We start from the raw sequence: 19,913 nt of genomic DNA, 5'->3' as shown, positions 1-19,913 counted from the left end.
AAACTTGATTATATATTAACTGCTGCGTTTATACCATCAAAGGATTTAAAAGAACGTGGAAATGAAGTTTCATTTCACAATCTTGTAGAAGAGTTAAAAATTCTAGAAGAAGGGGTTGAAATTTGTGTTCAACAAAGTGTTCAGAAGGTGCATTTTATTTTAGGTGTAATTATTGGAGATAATTTAGCAGTTAATAGTATTTTAGGCTACGTGCAATCATTTAACTCTAAAAGATTTTGCCGGGTATGTAGAAGAAAAAAGTCCCAAATGCAATTCGACGCAATTCAGCATTTAGATAGTTTAAGAAACCAAGAGAATTACAACTCAAATGTATTGGAAAATAATTTTCAAGAAACAGGTATTAAAAACAAGTGTATCTTCGAATCTTTACCAAATTTTAACGTCACTGAAAATTTTTGTTTTGATATTATGCATGACATTTTCGAGGGCATATGTGTCTACGATATGTCTAATGTAATTCTCGGGCTGATTCAAGAAAATATTGTTACGTTAGATTGTATTAACAGCAGAAAATCTTTATTCCAATTTGGAGAAATTGAAGTGGGAAATAAATCTGGACCACTAGATTTATGTAGATTGAAAAACTATAACTTAAAAATGACAGCTAGTGAAACTATGTGTTTTACTAATTTTTTACCTTTAATGGTAGGCGATTTAATTCCTTTCTCCAACGATCACTGGAAAGTTTTTATAATATTATTACAAATAATCGATTTACTTTTAAGACCAAGTTATATAGAAGACGATTTAATAAAATTGGAAGAATTAATTAGAGATCACCATTCACTTTATATAACATTATACGGTTCGTTAAAACCGAAACACCACTTTCTTGTCCACTATCCCACAGCTATCCGAAAATGTGGTCCCCTTAAATATCTCTGGAGCATGAGATTCGAAGCTAAACACAAGGAAGCAAAAGCCTATTTAGGAAATACTACATCAAGAGTAAATCCCTGTCGTTCATTATCTATTAAGTCTGGATTGAAATTTTCCAATTTTTTATTAAAACACGAAGATAACTTAGAACCAAATGTTATCATTAATACGCATACCATCGAAGATTTGGCAAAAGAGGAATATTGTTACAAAAAAAGTAAGCCAGTTTTAAATTACCAAAATTGCAAAGTGTCTGATGACATTTTTTTTAAGGGAACTAGGTATAAAAAAAACTATTATTTAGCAACAAATAATGCCGCAATTGAACTTTTCAAAATTAAACATTTAATAATTGAAAATGAAAATGTTTACATTTTATGTAACCAAGTAAAAGTTAAAAACTTTGATTACCATTTACAATCGTATGAAGTTGGTTCTCTGAATGAGGATACAATTTTTTTAATACCAATTTTAGATTTTATTACTTACCCATTTCACTTATATCCTATGAATAATGGAAAAGTTTATTTCAGATTTAAGTTAATTTAATTTGTTTCTATACATTGAATATATGTAATTCGAATTGTTTTGTTAAATCAAATATGTATTTATATTGAATTTATGTAATTGGTTTCGTTCAATAAAATACTTTTCAAAAAATGTCGTTTCTTCTACTAAGGGTATAAAATGGAAAAGGAACGGATATCAAAAAATGACCACCATTGATTTCAATCTGACAACGGGCGTTGACAATCCGACAACGGAGCGTTGACAATCTGACAACGAAGCGTAGACGATCTGACAACGAAGCGTTGACAATCTGACAACGGGGCGTGCTCGAAATGACCACGTATGTGCTCATTTCATGCACATCTGTTGTTGAAATCGTTGCCAAAATCTCGGTGTCAAAATGACAACAGCGTGCTCATTTTGACACCAAACGTGGTTGATACACTATCATACACGGATGTGGTCATTTCATACACGGATGTTGTCATTTTTTCTCTGGGTGTATACGACATCGTTGACCTATATGAAAGATTCTCTTTCAGGTGGTAAAGTGCTCAAAAAGAACTTCTTGTATGGATTTTCAGACAGTTCCGTTGAAAAATGTATCTAAAATCGTCAAAATACCGAATATCGGTGGGTACCGTTATATGGGGGCAATACGATATCGTTGACCTATATAGATAATTCTATTCCGAGGGATTTAGTATCCAAAGGGAACCCCTTGCATGGATTTTCTGACAGTTCCGTTGAAAAATGTATCTAAAATCGTCAAAATACCGAATATCGGGGGGGGGGGGGGGGGGGGGGGGGGGGTGGTTCATTATATGGGGGCTATACGATATCGTGGACCGATATAGCCAATTTTACGCTGATCAAGAATATATATACTTTGTTGGGTCTAAAATGATAACTTCGATGAGTTACAAACGGAATGACGAACTTAATATACCCTCCATACTATGTGTGGTGGAGGGTATAAAAATATATCGGAGCCGAATTCCACAAAACGGAAACCTACGTCCCGAAAATCACTCCATTTGAGCTGATATTAGCCATTATTTGCACAATAGACCTGAAATCGGATTAAGGATATATATGGGAGCTATATCCAAATCTGAAAAGATCTTGATAAAATTTGACAGAGGTAATTTCGGGGTTGTACCTGATATCTGGTAGTAAATGTCATTGTTGACGAATGCATATTACGAATGTGAGGGACTTAAACACCAAATCGGATATATGGGAGCTATAGCCATATCTGAACCAAATTTGATGTACTTGCTTCTAGACTGAATTCGGTCGGATGTACCAAAATTCAGGACATTTTGACAGATATTATCCATTTGGTGCACAAATAATCCTAAATCGGCTGAAGATATATATGGAAGTTATATACAAATCTGAACCGAGTTTGATAAAATTTGGCAGAGGAGTTTCTGGACTGTATCTGATATCTAATGCCAAATATCATTCTGGTGGGGTTCATATTACGAATGTGGAGGACTTTAATACCAAGTCGGATAAAACTCCATATTAGAGATAAAGCTGTACCTAAACCGATTTCCTCCGAATTCGATGTACTTGCTTCTAGAATTAATTAGGTCGGATGTACCAAAATTCAGGACTTTTGGGTTTGATAATGGCCATTTGGTGCACAATCAACCCTCTACGGTACAAAATCAACCCGAAATCGGTTGAAGATATATATGGAAGCTATATCCAAATCTGAAGCGATCTTAATAACAATTTTCCAGAGTTATTTCCGAGCTCTTTAAGATATCTGGTACCAAATATCATTGTTGTCGAATGCATATTACAAATGTGAGGGAGTTAAACATCAAATCGGATGAAACAGGGTGAGATGAAAAACTGCAACCAACTTCAGACAGCTGTCATTTCTAAGACACTCGTCCGACCGCTGTTAAAATTATTCCAGTGACAGCTCAACCTATTGTTTACAATTCGTAATGGAATTCAAGCGTTATAGTGTGATTTCTTTATATTTGGCTGGAAACCCACAAGTGGCTATCGTTAGAGCATTCCAGCATTTAAATGTGAATATATCTTTTGTGCCTCGTACCATCACTCGTTACCGTAATACAGGTAGCGTAGCCCGAAGTCAAGGAAGTGGACGGAAGAAAACAGCAACATCAGCAGAAATCGTTCGAAAAGTAAAGAAGCGACGCAGTGGCCGAAAAATGGCTCGTGAGCTGAACATATCGCAATATTCCATTCGACAAATATTGAAAAATAAGCTTGGAGTAAAGCCATTGAAATTCCAAAAAGTGCAAAAAAAAGTTAAATTTCAGCGCACAATGGCCACCAGAATCTGCGGATACCAATTCGTTGGACTTTTATACCCTACAACACTATGTGTTGGGGATATTATAAGTTTGATTGGGTCAAAAATTATGTAACACCTCGAAATATTGGTTTCCTACATAGGAAAGTATATATGGATCTTCCCATCTCGCCGAGCTGAGTCGATCTAGCTATGTATGTCCGTCCGTCCGTATGTTCGTCTGTCCATGTTAATTGTATCAAACAACAGGTCGCAATTATGGTCGGATCCTCACGAAATTAAAAATGGAGGTGGGGTTAGGGTCAGAATAGAACCCTATTGTATTTGGAGATGATTGCAAAATATTTAGTTGTTGAAATGGACCAAAAACAGACATTTTTCCTGATTTTGCAGTTGCTCTATAGGCCACAATTATGAACTAATCGACGCGGAAATTTACATGGAGTTAGAGTTTAAGACTGGTTAGAAGCCTACCAGCCTGGGCGGTCATCGGACAATATTTAGCGGGTAAAATAGAGCCTAACTTTTATGTAAGAAAATAAGAAAATTTCTACTTAACCGCGGATATTTTTAACCCACCCAAATCACAAATACATTAAAAGGTCACTCGTGACCATTAAAGTGATGTTGATAGCCAAGAAATCGGATATATATAGCAAAACAGGAACAATATATATGTAAAAGAAATATATCTTATTTATTCTGCTTATAACTCAAGAACCGCTGGTCCGATTTTGACAATTCCCTTAAATTCGGGATGGTCTCTGGCCAGAAAAGGATAAAATCTAAGAAAATCGCGGAAAAATATACAAATAAGTGAGTGAATATATTTTGTTCCATTTTTTCAATTTTTGTCACATTTTTTATCGCATGCGATTTTTTCAATTTGACTTACAATTTTGAATTGAAAGTTTTCTAAATTTTTACACTTGTGTTGAAAAGGTTTAATATGCTTTGAGGGTTTTATATGCATGTCGCCATTATCGTCCGATCCTCACGAAATTGCATGGGGTTGCGTTAAGGTCAGAATTAAGGCCTATTGTTCTCAAGATGTACATTTAGGGATTCAAATGAAATAAAAAATTTAGATTTTCTAATTTTGTAGTCGCTCTATTGGCCACAATTGAAAAAAAAAAATACTAATCGACACAGAATTTCGCATAAGAAAAAGGTTAGGGACAGGGAAGAAGTCTAGAATTTTAGATGACTATTGGATTATATTTAACTATAGAATGGACGACAACTGTCGTGTGAAATTGTTTTGAATACAACACGTCGGAGTGCGTAAATATTGGCCAAATACTCCGAGTCAAACAACTAAGGATAACATTTGGACAGGACTCTTTGACATTATTTCAAAAACGAAATCTTCAAAAATGTTGTGTGTTGTAGGGTATCACATGGTCGGCCCCACACGACTATAGCCTTTGCTTACTTGTTGTGTCTGGCAAATTTTGGAAAGCAAGGTTGGCACTATAAAATACCAAAGTGTAGATCACCTCAAGCAAGCGCTTCGCCGGGAATGGGCCAAAATAGAGCAACATTTGGGCAGCGTGTAACGGGTTCGTTGGCCCTTTGAAGACCATAATTCGTGCAAAGTTGTCCAATTCGAACAAATCTAAACTTATCCTAAAATTTGATGCTATTTCCGACATTTTTAAAATTAAAAAAAGAAATGTAAAAATTATGGCGTTTGCTTTTTTTTGCAGTTTTTTCATCTTACCCTGTATATAGGAGCTATAGCTGTATCAAAAACAATTTCCACCAAATGTATTGTACTTGCTTCTGGTTTGAATTCGATGGAATGTACCAAAATTTAAGTCATTTGGACTTTTATTGGCTATTTGTTGCACAAATACCCCGAAATCGTTTGAACATATATGGAAGCTATGTCTAAATCTCATCCCATTATCACCAATTTCAATAGGGTTCGTCCTTTGGCCAAACAAATATAGTTTGGAAAATTTCATATCAATCGGATAATAATAATTTTGTTCACAAGAATACATAGGACAGATGGAGGCACTGACATGCATAAATCGAATCAGAAAGTGATTCTATTAAGATTCTCAAAAGTAACTATGGGTCTATCTCGCTTCCTTCTCCATGTTACAAACAAATGCATAGTACCCTTACCACTATGTGGTGTAGGGTATAAAAAAAAACATGACTTTAAGGTACCACTTAGAACGGAGTTCCAGAAACCCAACCTTTTCGCCAACAGCTACTTACATACCAGATTTTAAGACTCCGTTTCTCCTGGACCCTGATGAGGTAATTTTTTACTGGAGTAGGGGTCACAATTGACCCATATCTTGTTTCCATTTTCGGAAAAGTACAAAAAATTAACCCCTGGTCCTCGGACCACTAAAATGTCCTTTCTATAAGCAATTAAAACACAAACCCGCTTTTTACCCAAATTAAAATTTTAATTAAAATGTCAAAAGGAAAATGGGCAATGTATTAATTTGCACACACAATTTATGCAGACTTTTGCTCAGTACTTGTTTTAAAATACACACATACTCATGTTCAACCCAAAACAATCCGAATAAGACACAAAGTGCCTCTAATCAAAACGCCTAATGGATTCTGCACATTTTGAACCTTCCAGAGAAATAATTCTTTTTTCATATTTTCAATATTTGCAACAGCAACCTTTTCCACTTGCCTTTTTATTCAATTCAATTTCAGAAAAAGCCTTGGATTTCTAACTTTATTTGCAATCCTTCTGTCCTGTCCAGTAATTTATTAAACATTTAAACATTTAATATGGCCAAGCATCTGTTGGTGGACGCTTCGTTGCTCTTTTCTCGAATTCATCATCATCATCTCGTTCTCCATTAATATGCACACTCTCGCCTCAAACCAATAAAGAAGTCCATCAACTGTAAAAAAGTGTGTATTTTGGGGTAACTGCATCCTCAGAACTTATACACGTGCCGAGCGGACATTATTTATTTCGCACACCTTATGGTAGTTGTCAGGATTCCATTTCGTTTTGGGACCACTCACCTTCATAATAAAGTCTTTAAAAAGGTAAGTCAATAATGTATTTTACGCTTTTTTTTTTTTTTTTTTTTGTGTAAAAATAGTTTACATTTATTTCTGCCTTCCATCTGCATTTATTGAAATAACTGACCATAAAGGGACACAAATATCTGTGAACAAAGAAATAAACTACCTACATTGCTACAGGTGAAGGAAATCAGACTTACAGTTGTCACTTAGGACGACGATGTGACAAAGAGAGAAATATAGTTTTTTTCTGTCGACGAGAAGGGGAATTGTAATCAAAAAGGGACATTTTGGATAAACTGATCGAACGTCTCGATAGACAACCAGAAGGGAGTCTCTAAAAAAGAGCGGCGGGACATCTATATGGACAAGCAAAAAGACGTCTCCAAAGACGAGCCGAAGGACATCTCTATAGACCAGCGTAAGGACGATTCTATATAGACGAGCGCCAGGACGAGTATCTTTAAACGAGCGCAAGGACGAGTCTCTATAGAAGAGCGCCAGGACGAGTCTCTATAGAAGAGCGCAAGGACGAGTCTCTATAGACGAGCGCCAGGACGAGTCTCTATAGACTAGCGAAAGGACGAGTCTCTATAGACGAGCGCGCAAGGACGAGTCTCTATAGACGAGCGCAAGGACGAGTCTCTATATACGAGCGGAAGGTTGAGTCTCTATAGACGAGCACAAGGACGAGTCTCTATAGACGAGCACAAGGACGAGTCTCTATAGACGAGCACAAGGACGAGTCTCTATAGACGACCGAGAGGACGTGTCTCTCTATAGACGACCGAGAGGACGTGTCTCTCTATAGACGACCGAGAGGACGTGTCTCTACAGACGAGCGCAAGGACGAGTCTCTATAGTGGAGCGGAAGGACGAGTCTCTATAGACGAGCGCAGGGACGAGTCTCTATAGACGAGCGCAAGGACGAGTCTCTATAGACGAGCGCAAGGACGAGTCTCTATAGACGAGCGCAAGGACGAGTCTCTATAGACGAGCGCAAGGACGAGTCTCTATAGACGAGCGCAAGGACGAGTCTCTATAGACGAGTGTCTGTAGACGAGCGCATGGACGAGTCTCTATAGACGAGCGCAAGGGCGCGACTCTATAGACGAGCGCAAGGACGAGTCTCTATAGACGACCGAGAGGACGTCTCTCTCTATAGACGACCGAGAGGACGTCTCTCTCTATAGACGACCGAGAGGACGTCTCTCTCTATAGACGACCGAGAGGACGTCTCTCTCTATAGACGACCGAGACGACGTCTCTCCCTATAGACGACCGAGAGGACGTCTCTCCCTATAGACGACCGAGAGGACGTCTCTCCCTATAGACGACCGAGAGGACGTCTCTCCCTATAGACGACCGAGAGGACGTCTCTCTCTATAGACGACCGAGAGGACGTCACTCTCTATAGACGACCGAGAGGACGTCTCTCTCTATAGACGACCGAGAGGACGTCTCTCTCTATAGACGACCGAGAGGACGTCTCTCTCTATAGACGACCGAGAAGACGTCTCTCTCTATAGACGACCGAGAGGACGTCTCTCTCTATAGACGACCGAGAGGACGTCTCTCTCTATAGACGACCGAGAGGACGTTTCTCTCTATAGACGACCGAGAGGACGTCTCTTTCTATAGACGACCGAGAGGACGTCTCTCTCTATAGACGACCGAGAGGACGTCTCTCTCTATAGACGACCGACAGGACGTCTCTCTCTATAGACGACCGACAGGACGCCTCTCTCTATAGACGACCAAGAGGACGTCTCTCTCTATAGGCGACCGAGAGGACGTCTCTCTCTATAGGCGAACGAGAGCATGTCTCTCTCTAAAGACGGCCGATAGCATGTTTCTCTCTATAGACGACCGAAAGCATGTCTCTCTTAGTAGACGACCGAGAGCACATCTCTCTCTCTCCTTAAGGCGAGGTGAAGGACTTTTCTCTCTCTCTTGAGACGAGCTGAAGGACGTTTTTCTCTCCCTCTAGAGGCGAGCTGAAGGACGTCTCTCTCTTTAGACGGGCTGAAGAACGTCTCTCTCTCTATGAACGACCTGAAGGACATCCCTCTCTTTAGAGACGAGCTTGAAGGACGTCTCTCTTTCTATAGACGAGCTGAAGGATGTTTCTCTCTCTCCATAGACGAGTTAAGAGCGTTTCTCTCTCTCTATAGACGAACTGAAGGACTTATCTTTCTCTATAAATGAACTGTCTCTCTTAATAGACAAATTAAAGAACGTGTATCCCTATAAACCAGCTGAAGGACATCTTTTTAGACGATTTGAAGTCTCTATAGACGACCAGAAGGAAGCCGTTAATGACGAACTGAAGGAAGTCCCTATAGGCGACCAGAAACTATATAATTTATAACTATAATCCGGATTTCTAAAAAATATTAATCTTTTTCCCAGACAAAGATAAAGAAAAATATGAAAATCTGCAAAAAAAAAAAAAAACAATTGACACATTAAATATAAATCCATTCCTAGGACTATTGAATGGAAAATCCATCACCCTCTGCCATGTAAACGAGTGTTAGATATTAACATACTCCATCACATGTCCTGTACAAATACTACCACATACATATCGTCGCTTGAAACAACAGCACATAGATAAGCGTTAAGGTCGAATGGACAAAAAAACCGACCATGTGATACGTTTTCCCACACGAGATTTGTAAATGCGAGACGACAACCGTTAGACGTGATTTACCATCATTTCGGTCGGCACTCTCAACAACAACAATGGACTTTTCTGGGTGAACACTTTTTTGACGCTTAACAAGATGGGATGATACCCCGAGAAAATAGGCTGGACAAATGAAATTTAAATTCCAAAAGGTTGTGCGAAAAAGTTGCTATCCTTCAACCAGGACAATACGCACACGATGTGTTGACCATACGGCCTATTGGACATGGGCGTGCATGTATGCCAATGGCTAATATGAACAGAATAAACAGAATTGCGGAACAATGAGACAAACTAGGTGCTGTTGTTGTTGGTGTTTTTTGTTGTTGTTGCTCTATGGTGGCCTGCGTTTTGTTTGTGGTCGAAAAGTTTTTAAATCTCTTCGAACGTATGGTCGGCAAATGGAAGATAAAGCGATTTTGCATTCTTTTTTGTTAAGGGAGTTACAGAGAGTCCTTCCCTCAAATACACAAAAACCATACATTGTATCACAGGAGTGCTTATCACTTCATATTTTCTTCCATTGCTCGATAGATGAAATTTAACTGCGGGAAAAACATGAAAAGAAAAACTGAAAGGGAATTTAAATTAATCACTGAATTGAAATGGAAGCTAAGAAATTTAAATGCGTTAAATTACAAAATTGAAGCTTGTATAAAATATAGAATAGTTTAAAGACTTTCGCAATTAATGTTTTGGTAAATAAACTAAAGTTAGGTTGATAATTTGATGCAAATAAAACAAATAAAATAAGTAAAATAGTATCAGTAGGTACTTCCGACAGATGTATACCCCCAGCCTTGAGTTACGATTATTCAAACTGTTGACCCTTTATGGGGGAGGTTTCGAAGCAGTTGGCCAATATTGATCTAAGACTAAATAATACAACGTGCCAGATTTGGACTATATCGATGACTTCCTATATCTTACATGAGATATGTGCAAATATTTGGAAAATAGGGAAATATGCGTCAGGTACCAGATATAGCGGACTATACTTAATCTAATAGAGGTAAAAATGTGAAACATTTGAAGGAAATCGAACATTTATATCGAAATCATAAGTTCCGATAAATTAAATATTCATATCAGATTTCTGGTTAAGTGAAATATTTAGATATGTTCTAAAGAATCGCCAATCGAACTATTAAATCACATTAAATGAGTTATAATTTTTTAAAATGTTGACCCTTTGTGGAGGAGGTCTTGATTGAGTGGACCGATATTGTTCATTTTTGCACCTGACCTAGCTCAGATGCAAATATTTGGATTTGCAAATTTGGAAAAAACCTGTAAAGAAAGTCCTAAAGTCGGGCGGGGCCGATTTTATGATACCCTACACCACTTTGCTAATTTAGTTGAGCTACACTTAATAATTAAACGTTTTTATGGGAGAATTCAATCATACACCCTATGGTTATAATTATAATTTATAATTCAAAGGACTAAATATGCCGAAGCATTTGTATCTTTTAAATTCGGACTTGTATTGCCCATTTGGTGCGAAAGTAATTTGAAATCGGATAAAAATATATATGGGAACTATATCCAAATCTGATCCGATCTCGATAAAATTTGGCAAAGATATTTATGAGCTGCATTTGATATATTTCCCCAAATATTGTTGTTACAGAGTGCATATTACGGCTGCGGAGGACAAAAATAACAAATCGGATGAACAATATATATGGGAGCTATAGCTATATCTGAACCGAGTTCGATCAAATTTGGCATAGTTATTTTCAGGCCTAATTTGGTTGTATGTGCAAAATTCCATACTTTTCGGGCTGATATTACACGTTTGGTGCGCATTAAAAGGCAAATCGGACGAAGATATATATGGGAGCTACATATATCTAAATTTAGACCGATTATCTACAATTTCAATAGGGTTCGTCCTTGGGCCAAACAGATGTTGTTTGGAAAATTTCATCTCAATCGGATAATAAATGCGCCCTGCATTTTGTTCACAAGAATACATGGACAGACGGACGGACGGACGGACAGACGGACTGACATGCATAAATTAACTCAGAAAGTGATTCTATGCAGATCATCAAAAGGAACTATGGGTCTATCTCGTTTCCTTTTGCCTGGTACAAACAAATGCACAAAGACATAATACCCTGACCACCTTGTGGTGTAGGTTGTAAAAAAAATATTTGTATACCCTCAGCCATATGGAAACAGCGGGTATATATCATCTGATAGGTCAAAACGTGCCTAGTCGAAATAAAGGATTTAGATCCTAGGTCTCTTTGGACCAAATCCGTTTCAGGACATTCGGAGTCGATCTAGCAATGTCCATCCGTCCATCTGCCTGGCTGCCTGTTGCGCACGGTGCGAAGGGAGTATCCGATTTGGTCCAAACTTGGTACTTGGTACATCGTAATATTCTTGTCAAACTTAGATCGAGTTCGGAGATAGGCAATATCAGCCCACCTCTCCTTGTATATATCGGTCCACTCCTACTGGTACCTCCCCCACAAAAGGTCGAAGTTTTGAATATCCATGAAGCTCATAAAACGCAAAAAAAATATCCCACTTCATTCTGACTTAGCACATATGAATATTTCTATCAACACAGGATCTGTTATAAAGGCGGTAGAGATCGGACCATTCCTTCTGGTAAATCCACAACAAAGGTCAAAGTTTTGAATAACCAAAATGTAAAAATATAAAATCTGAAATAAACATCAGGTTCTCTTTATATTTCATGAATTCCTTTAATTCTATTAACACAAGATCTGCTGTGAAGATGGAATATATCGGTCCTCGCCTGCTGGTACCTCCCCCACAAAGGATCAACATTTTGAATATCCATGAAGATCATAAAACCAGAAATTCCATTCAGACTTGGCACATATGAATATTTCAATCAACACAGGATCTGTTATAAAGGCGGTAGAGATCGGACCATATTTCCTGGTACCTCCCCCTGGTCCAAGATTTTAAGAAACCAAACACTCAAAAAAGCCATATAAGCATTCAACCCATTCTTGTATCTCACCCACAAAGGGTCACAATTTTGAATTCATTTATCTGTCATAACTTGCGAAACAAATCAGCGATTCTTTACAATTTGGATTTTATGATGAAGTACTGATATTTACCAAACATGGGACGTCACAATAATTATTTAGGTCCGATATGAAATGGACATATATATTAGCATGATATTGGCCCATTCCTTCAGAACCCACTCTATAGAGGGTCAAGAGTTTGAATATTCATAATAGAAATCAAAATATATTTAAATAATCAACCATTGCCTGAGGGTATTCGTCTGTCGTCAGAACCGACTGATACTATTTAACTTGTTTTTATACCCTCAACCATAGTATGGGGGGTATATTAAATTTGTCATTCCGTTTGTAACACCTCGAAATATACACTTTAGACCCCACAAAGTATATATATTCTTGATCAGCATACAATTCTATGTCGATTTAGCAATGTCCGTCCGTCTGTCCGTTTATCCGTCTGTGGAAATCACTCTAGCTTCCGAACGAAATGAAGTAGGTTGATAAAATTTTACTTAAATGTGTATTTTGTCTGCAGGACTTTTGGTATTGTAAATGGGTCATGTAGGTCCACGTCTTCGTATAGCCCCCATATAACCGTACCTCCCGATATGTGGCATTTTTATGATTTTAGCGAGATTATTTACCGGAAGTATTCCAAATTTTGTATTTGAAGTTCATAATGAATACTTCAGCCTATGACAGAACATTTTCTGTGCAGGTCCACGTTGTATAACCCCCATGGTACCTCCTTATATTCGGTATTTTGATGATATTAGCTACATTATAAACAGATTTTTTTTCAAGTTTCGCATTTGAATATTGTAATAGCTTATGACGAAAGTTCCACGTCGTCGTATAGACCCTAATATACGGTTACATTCGGTATTTTTAAGATTTTAACAACATATTTAATGGATTTTATTTTTTTGAAAATTGTTAATTTTTTTCCAAATGGTGGAGTGTATTCAAAGTTCGGCCCGGCGGAACTTACAGTTTTTTTTCTTGTTTTTTTTACATTTCAACCTTTTGTGGGGGAGATATCAGATGGAGTGGAACGATATTGCCCATCTCCGAACTCAATCTAAGTTTGATAATAATATTACGTTGTACAAAGTTTTGACAAAATCGGATATTCTATTCAAGAGTTATCGTGCACACCAATCAGCCAGACAGACAGGCGGGCGGGCGAACATCGCTAGATAGATCTAGGATCTAAAGCCATTATTTCGATGAGACACGTTTCGGCCGTATCAAATGATATAGCCATATGGCTAAGGGTATAATTACCTTTACGATTTGAAAAAAAAAATCACCTACCGGTGCCAAAGTGGGCGATCTCGAGAACCCTTGAGTTGGGCCATACCCAGTAGTAAGCTGATATGCACCTAAACGATGTAACCAGACCACCCTCTGATGACGGTCATTAACAAAGTTGTCGTCGTGGAAGATATCAACTACAGCCAAAATTTAGAATAGTTTGCGTGACATTGTTTTTTTTTTCGCTCGGAAATATTATCCCCCAATACAAATGAGTAGAGATCATCTAGGAAAATACATTTTCTGACATTTCTATTCGAAAGGTAGGCCGAAAGAAGATATTCATATATTCCCTAGTTGTGCCACTGGCCCAATATTGTGTTTCTCTTTTTTTTTATTTATTTATTTATTTATTTATTTATTTATTTTTTTTTTTTTTGAAAAGTGTAGCCACATTTTTGAACAGAATTGTGTTAAACTTGTAATTTGGCAGAAAATTGTCTAAACAGGTCCAAATTTTCATATGAAATCCATGTGACGGGACCTCTCCATATTTTGAATTTTAATGATTTTAGGAAAATATAATTATTTGAAATTTGGTACTAAAGTAGCAATGGAGTAGATATCTTAAGGTAGCAAATTGTGTATTGAGGACCATGTTTTCGCATGGCCCCTATAAAGATACCGATTTAGTTTTGAGAATATCCATTATGAGTCGACTTCAAAATATAATGCAGACCAACAAATATGCATAATGTTCTATTATATGAAAAATATCAACAAAAGGTAAAAAATAAAATTTTAACACTTCCAAAAAAAAAAAAAAAAACAAGTAAAAAAGCAGTAAGTTCGGCCGGGCCGAACTTTGAATACCCTCCACCATTTGGAACGAATTAGAAAATTTTCACAAAAATAAAATCCATTATATTCTATTTTAAATCTTTACAATATCTAATATAGGAAGGTGCCGATATATGGGGGTATAAATGATATTGTGGACCTTTTAAGACAAATCTATGTCTGGGTGTAAAGTACTCACAAGGAACTCCTTATGTGGATTTTCGGACAATTCCGTTGAAAAATGAGGCTAACATCATCATTATTATATGGGGGATATACGATATCGTGAACCTTTATAGACAATTCTTTTCCAAAGGGTAGAATACTCACAAGGGACTCCTTTTGTGGAATTTCAGACACTTCCATTGAAAAATGTGGCTAAAATCGTCAAAATACCGAATACCGGGGTGTACCGTTATATGGGGGCTATACGATATCGTGGACCTATATAATTCGTTTAGACTGTAGCGTGATTACAACAGACGGACAGATGGACAGAGAGGGCTAAATCGTCTTAGAATTTGACGCTGATCAAGAATATTTATACTTTGTTGGGTCTAAAATGATTATTTCGATGAGTTACAAACGGAATGACGAACTTAATATACCCTCCATACTATGTATGGTGGAGGGTATAAAAAAATTGAATGAAAAAATCGGAAGATCAAAACTCGACTTTTGCGCTGAAAGTGAAAAATATGTTAAGCCGGGTCCTCCACCATTTGGAAAGAATTTCAGAAAATTTCGAGAACTACCGCTTAAATGAAAACCGTTATATGGGGCTATACAAAAACGGGAATCCGCAAAGAGAATCTGTTGTCATATGTAGCTCCTGTGAAACAGCTCCGGTGAATAATATCGTTAAATCATCAAAATACCAAATATAGGGAGGTATGGTAATATGGGAGCTATACGAAACAATTCCGAAAAAAAATGTCGCTGATATCATCAAAATACCGAATAAAGAGTGGTGCTGTTAAAATGTGACGTGGACATACATATACAATTTTGATTGGAAAAAATTGAAGTTACTATTTTTCCGAATAAGAAAATTGGGAATTTTGATTTTATTTCGAATCCCTGTTTTCGGCGAATGTGTCCTCATCTTCAGTGGACATCCTGCATTTCATTGTAAAAATCCGACCATGATGTCTGAATGAAGAAAACATAGAAAATTGGATTTTATTCTGAAACACAATGAGGTGGTTGACGGAGATGGATAAAATCGATCTGTATTGCCTGAATTCTATTTCAAAATTGATTGTGACTGATTCTATTTCAAAATGTTTGTTACCTGAAACTATTACACACATTTTAAAACCTATCAAATCATATAACATTTTATAGTCATAAAATATATTTATTGGTGTAAGTGGGCAAAAGTAACATTAGACATACAAATCCGGCTATCTTGATTTATTCCATTTGGCTGTTTATGCATTCGAAAGCCCTCTATTAGGAGGATGTGGTCGCAGTGATAGCCTGTCAACATTATACCCGAATTTATATATTTTGGCCACAAAATCAACTGCCAGCTATTTTGTGACATTTACGGAAATTGAGTTTTTTCGCAGAGTCTTATGGTTGTTGCCGTTATTATTTTTATTTGGTGTTGGTTATTCTTGTTGTTGTTGTTATTGTTGATGATGACAATGTTTATGCATTTCCATCACTCAAATTTCAGCCGGACAATGTGGCCGAACACTTGATTGGATGTTAGCTCTGTCAACATTATGTTCCATCTGCCTCAACTACACAATTTCACGTAGTTGTCCATGCCATGGAGCCGATATTATTCTCTGGTCATTGCCATGGTAAATGGAATTCTGTTTTGTTGTAAAATATTATCTTTTTGTTAGCTAGCGCAAGTAGAATTGATGAGAACGGAATTGTTTAGTATTTCCATTGGGCATGGAATTGTAGCAAAAATTTCACAATGCACATCATGGTTGGGAAAAAATATGTAACAACAACAATAATTGGATTTTGAATGAAAAATGTGAAATTCTAGTCAATCGTTAGGGAGAGTGGGATAGAGGAAATTAAATGTATTTTAGGGTGGATATTGCAATCAAAACAAGTGACGCTTTAAAGTGGTTAGGTGGCTTCAAATCAAAGGGGATTTTCAATTTTGAATTATAAAGTACATAAATTTTCAACGTTATATCTCGGCTTTTTTAGCGGAGATACCCATATATTAGGAGTTTTTGTTAAATAAATCATACCAATTATGTGTGATTGTTATTGATAAATTCTAAATCGAATGAAACTAATATATGAGAGATATTTATTAATCTGAATCGTTTTTCACTAAATCTGAAGGAGGTATATTTACGCCGTATGTAATTTCTCGTTCTAAATATCATTCCTATAGAAAATCTAAATGTAATATCGGATAGAACATGCATATTATAGCTATATAAGAAACCATTTCTTCCACCTTGAGAATTTTTCTAAGGACCCCTAAGGCAATTTAAGAATAACCCTTTTTATACCCACCTTGGAAAGGAGGGTATTTTAACTTTGTTACTCCGTTTGTAACATGTCTAAATATTCGTCGTAGACCCCATAATGTATATATATTCATAATCAGCATAAAATTCTAAGTCGTTTTAACGACCCGTCTGCCGTCACGTCACGTCACGATACAGGCCACATTATTTGACGTAGAGCGTCAAAATTTAGCAGAATAATTTGTATTGTGTCTAGGATGATTGCTATTGAAAATGACATATATCGGTCCACGTTTTGGTATAGTCCCCATATAACGGTACCTCCCGATATTCGGTATTTGGATGATTTTTGCCAAATTTTTTCACCGATTTGTCTGAGAATTGGTATTTGTAGGTCATAATGGTTCCTAGTTCGTGTGGCAAAACATTGTATGTATAGGTCCACGCTTTGGTATAGCCTCCATATAATGGTATCTCCCGATATTCGGTATTTTGATGGTTTTTGTCACATTTTTCACGGATTTGTCTAAAAATTGGTATTTGTTAGTCATAATTATATACCCTCCACTATACTATGGAGGCTATATTAATTTTGTCATTCAGTTTGTAACTCCTCGAAATACTCATGTCAGACCCAACGAAGTATATATATTCTTGATCAGCGTAAAATTCTAAGACGATTTAGCCATGTCCGTCTGTTTGTCTGTCTGTCCGTCTGTCTGTTGTAATCACGCTATCTTTCTAACAAATTGAGATAGAAGGCTAAAATTTTGCACACATGTATATTTTGCCAGTAGGCAGGTTAAGTTCGTAAATGGGCCAATTAGGGCCACGTTTTCATATAGCCCCCATATAACGGTACTTCCCGATATTCGATATTTTGATATTTTTAACGACAGTATTCACCGGCATTTGGTATTTCAAGTTCAAAATGGCTACTACCGCCTAAAGCAGAAAATTGTCTATGCAGGTCCAAGTCTTCGTATAACCCCCATATAACGGTACCTCCCTATATTCGGTACTTTGGTGATTATAGCGCCATTATTCACCGGAATTTTTTAAATTACGCATTTAGAGTTCGTAATGGAAAATGCAGTCTGTGACAGAAAATTGTCTATGCAGGTTCAGGTCTTCGTATAGGCCCCATATACCAGTACCTCCCTATATTCGGTATTTTGACGAGTTTAGGTACAATACTCACCGAAATTGTTTGAAATGTCGTATTTGAAGTTCGTAATGGATGCTACAGCCTATGACAGAAAATTGTCTATTCTGGTCCAGGTCTTCGCACAGCTCCGATATAACGGTACGTCTTTATATACGATATTTTTATGATTTTAGCTACATTATTTACCGTTTATTTCAAGTTTCGAATTTAAATTTGGTAATGACTTATGACAAACAATGCCTGTGTGGGTCCATGTCGTATAGACACCAATATAACGGCTATGTTCGGTATTTTTAAAATTTTAACAGAATTTTTTTTTAAAGATTTTATTTTCAAATTCGTTCCAAATGGTGGAGGGTATTCAAAGAGCTTTTATAAAAGTAGCGCACTCGGAACAATTTTTTTCTTCTCTTAATTTTTTTTCTAAATAGCTCACGGGACAAAAAGCATGGCTTTTTAAAGAATTTTTTTCAGGTGATTATTAACGTGAATTTTTAAAGCACCTCGAAATATGGGTCCAAGACATATTTTCTTAAAGTTAATAAGCGTGGATTAAAAAAATGCATGGACTTGTCAGGACAATCAACTTGGTATTTTTTAAGAACTTTTTCTTTGATCTCTAAAGACAAGACATGTTGAATTTTTAAAGGTTTTTGAACGAATTTCTAAAACAATGAACAGTTAATTTTGATTGCAAATGTCAACCATACAGGAAACTGCAATCCTATCAAGTTAAACGACATTTTTGTAGGCATTCTAGATAGCAATACAGACAAACCTGCATACTTCCCCGGTGGAAATAGGCAATATTGGACCACTTGTTTATATACTTTCCTCAAAAAAGTACGTTTGGTATGATAACTGTCGGAAAGTGCGAAATCAATGTCCGATTTTCTAAATCCCACATCCAATATTTTCTAGTAACATTAAGTCACGCATGATGGTGTTCAAATGTATGTCCACTCTTTCTTGTAATAATCTCATAAGGGGTATAAACAAATGGTCATATGCTGAAGGTAATCAGCAACATCGTGATGTATCGGCGGAGGGACGAGGGAGAGAAATTGGATCTTATTCGAACCCCAAACTAGAATATCAGAAGGTACCATTTGCAAGTATGTGTTTTTCCAAAATGAACACAAACTCACTATAGTATTGTTTTACTCCTTTTGGATGCATGTCCACAGACAGGAGGGTGGGCGTCTTATAATTCAAAATTAATCAAGAATATATTACGGGATTTAAAATGATTATTTCGAGTAGTTACAGGCTGTATGGTAAACCTAAGTTGGAGGGTATAAAAACAGGATTGGTTTCACGCAACTATGGTGGACCCTCCGTCTCGATATTTAACGCAAAAATAACAGCAGTAACATCCTTCATATCAATTGCAAAATGCCTTTCCAATTCCAATCAAAATAATAATGTTACAAAGTTTAAATGAAAGTTGAAAGAAATTTGAGTTGACAGGTGTATTCACAAACATATATGAAAACAAGTAAAAAAGCAGTAAGTTCTGCCGGGCCATTCGCCAAAAAATTCTGTTAACATCTTAAAAATACCGAATATAGCCGGTCTGTACGACGTGAACCTACATAGGCATTGTTTGTCATAGGCCATTACCATATTCAAATTCGAAACTTGAAATAAACGGTGAATAATGTAGGAAAAATCATCGAAATACAGTATAAGGAGGTACCGCTTTATCGGAGCTATACGAAGACGTGAACCTGCATAGATAATTTTC

The 19,913-nt window shown here is 36.8% G+C and overlaps 1 protein-coding gene across 1 annotated transcript in view; it reads right to left on the bottom strand.

The window, feature by feature from the left end:
- Positions 1–19,913, bottom strand: part of LOC131801037 (uncharacterized) — a 319,586-nt gene that overhangs the window by 179,628 nt on the left and 120,045 nt on the right. The window lies entirely within an intron of this gene.

The sequence above is a fragment of the Musca domestica genome, unplaced genomic scaffold (genome assembly GCF_030504385.1).
Source record: "Musca domestica strain aabys unplaced genomic scaffold, Musca_domestica.polishedcontigs.V.1.1 14, whole genome shotgun sequence".
NCBI lineage: Eukaryota > Metazoa > Arthropoda > Insecta > Diptera > Muscidae > Musca > Musca domestica.
This window is presented reverse-complemented; position numbering and strand designations above follow the sequence as displayed.